We start from the raw sequence: 2,098 nt of genomic DNA, 5'->3' as shown, positions 1-2,098 counted from the left end.
CTGTTATGTTGTACCGGGTTTGACCATATGTTGCTCCAGAAGTGTTCCATGTCTGTTATGTTTGGTGGATTGTCTATTATAATGTGAGTGTTATCTATTGTCTGGTAAAATTTCTTTTGGTTTGTGTTGAATGTTTGGTTTTGTTTCCTTCTATTTTCACTTTTTTTGTATCTTCTAAGTCGTTTGGCCAATGCTTGTAATTTCTGCTTCTTTTCATCTAATTGCTCTATCGCTTTTTGTTGTGAGATTTTAATTAACCTTTTTCGTTTTTTGTCTGACATTTCATTTCTTATAAATTGAGTTAGCTGTCCGATGTCTTTTCTCAGTTTTTCTATTCTGATCTGTAGCCTGTGTTGCCATGCTGGTTTTGTGGGTTTCTTCTGTGTGTTGGTTGGTTCTGATCTCTGCCTAGTGTGTATATTTAGTGTAGCGAGTGCTGCTATATAAATCAGTAGTTGTAACTCTTCCATAGTTATGTTTTCATTTATTTTGTTGCGTATGATTGTGTTCATAGTTTTTATTGTTGTTTCGACTTGTGGGTTATTTTGCGGTCTATGCAAGAATGGTCTAATGTCGGTATTTGTGTCTTTGTATTCTATGTATGTCAGCTGAAATTTTTCTTCTATATCTAACATGTGTGTTACTTCGAGTTCTATTTGTGCTTATTATTATTATTATTATTGATAGAAAAAGTAGTAATATTGGTACTCACGTATCTACCTCTCAATGACTGGTGCCATCCCCCATAAGCTCTGACTAGAAAAAATTGTTGTCCTTAATTGTGGTAACTGATTCACAACATGATCGAAACCCCATGAGGTCTGAGTGGAAAGCTGCGTTAGCTGACTGTTGATGGGATGTATCCGATCAACGGCAATCGAGCTGATGCCCCACGATCTCTGTGTGGAATAGGGCGTCATAGGCACTTGTTGTGCTATCACAAAATCGATATGTTCACCTCCCGTTGTGGTCGACCGGTTCTAGACGCTTCAGTCCGGAACCGCGCGACCGCTACGGCCGCAGATTCGAATCCTGCTTCGGGCGCGGATGTGTGTGATGTCCTTAGGTTAGTTAGGTTTAAGTAGTTCTAAATTCTAGGAGACTGATGACCTCAGAAGTTAAGTCCCGTAGTGCTCAGAGCCATTTGAACCATTTGTTCACCTCCAGCAATAGCAAAGGAACACATATTTATCAAATGCTAACGTGAACCACAAATACCACGAATACATAAAAAAATTCTTACATTCGCCTTCATGTAAATCATTCGTGAGAAATGCCATTGTCTCATCATCAAAAAAGTGATGTTGTGCTTGGAACCAAGCTGTCAGCGCCTGACAAATGAGTGCACTTAGCAATGCCTTTGTTGTCAGCTTGTGCAGAATGCTTCATGATTGATCAGACTGAAATGAGGAGCCATTCAGCGCTGATTAAACATATACAGGCCAACGGCTTTGCTGCAGTGGTAACACCGGTTCCCGTCAGATCACCGAAGTTAAGCGCCGTCTGGCTGGGCTAGCACTTAGATGGGTGACCATCCGGTCTGCCAAGCGCTGTTGACACGCGTGGTGCACTCAGCTCTTGTGAGGCAGACTGAGGAGCTACTCGATTGAGAAGTAGCCGGCTCCGATCTCGTAAACTGACATACGGCCGGGAGAGCGGTGTGCTGAACACGTGCCCCTCCATATCCGCATCCATTGACGCCTGTGGTCTGAGGATGACACGGCGGCCGGTCGGTACCGTTGGGTCTTCCAAGCCATGTTCGGACGTTTAGTTTCAGTTTTTATATACAGGTGACGAGCGCATCTGGGTGCATGTACAAATGTACCAAGAGAGCCGCACGTCTACATTTGTGAGAATCTAGAACAGCGCTGACGTTTCTTGCTTTTCACCCCACGTGTAAAACACGTTAACACGTGTCATTATTTTCGTATTTTTTCTGAGAGCTTGAGTTAGCTGCCCTTCGCACATTTACATACGTGGAATCCTACACTGCATTCTTTTACTTGTAATCCCACATAGATGTGCATGTTACTACGCTTGCTTATGTAGTACAGCTAAAATATTCCTGGCAATTTGGTGTAATCTAACCAAGGTTGTG

The 2,098-nt window shown here is 42.6% G+C and overlaps 1 pseudogene; it reads left to right on the top strand.

Annotated features, from left to right (window-relative positions):
• Positions 1-1,441: 1,441 nt before the first annotated feature.
• LOC126204845 (5S ribosomal RNA) lies at positions 1,442-1,559 on the top strand (annotated as a pseudogene).
• The last annotated feature ends 539 nt before the right edge of the window (positions 1,560-2,098 follow it).

Source organism: Schistocerca nitens, chromosome 9 (genome assembly GCF_023898315.1).
Source record: "Schistocerca nitens isolate TAMUIC-IGC-003100 chromosome 9, iqSchNite1.1, whole genome shotgun sequence".
Lineage (NCBI taxonomy): Eukaryota > Metazoa > Arthropoda > Insecta > Orthoptera > Acrididae > Schistocerca > Schistocerca nitens.
Note: the sequence above shows the minus strand (reverse complement) of the source record. Positions and strands in the feature narration are given on the sequence as shown.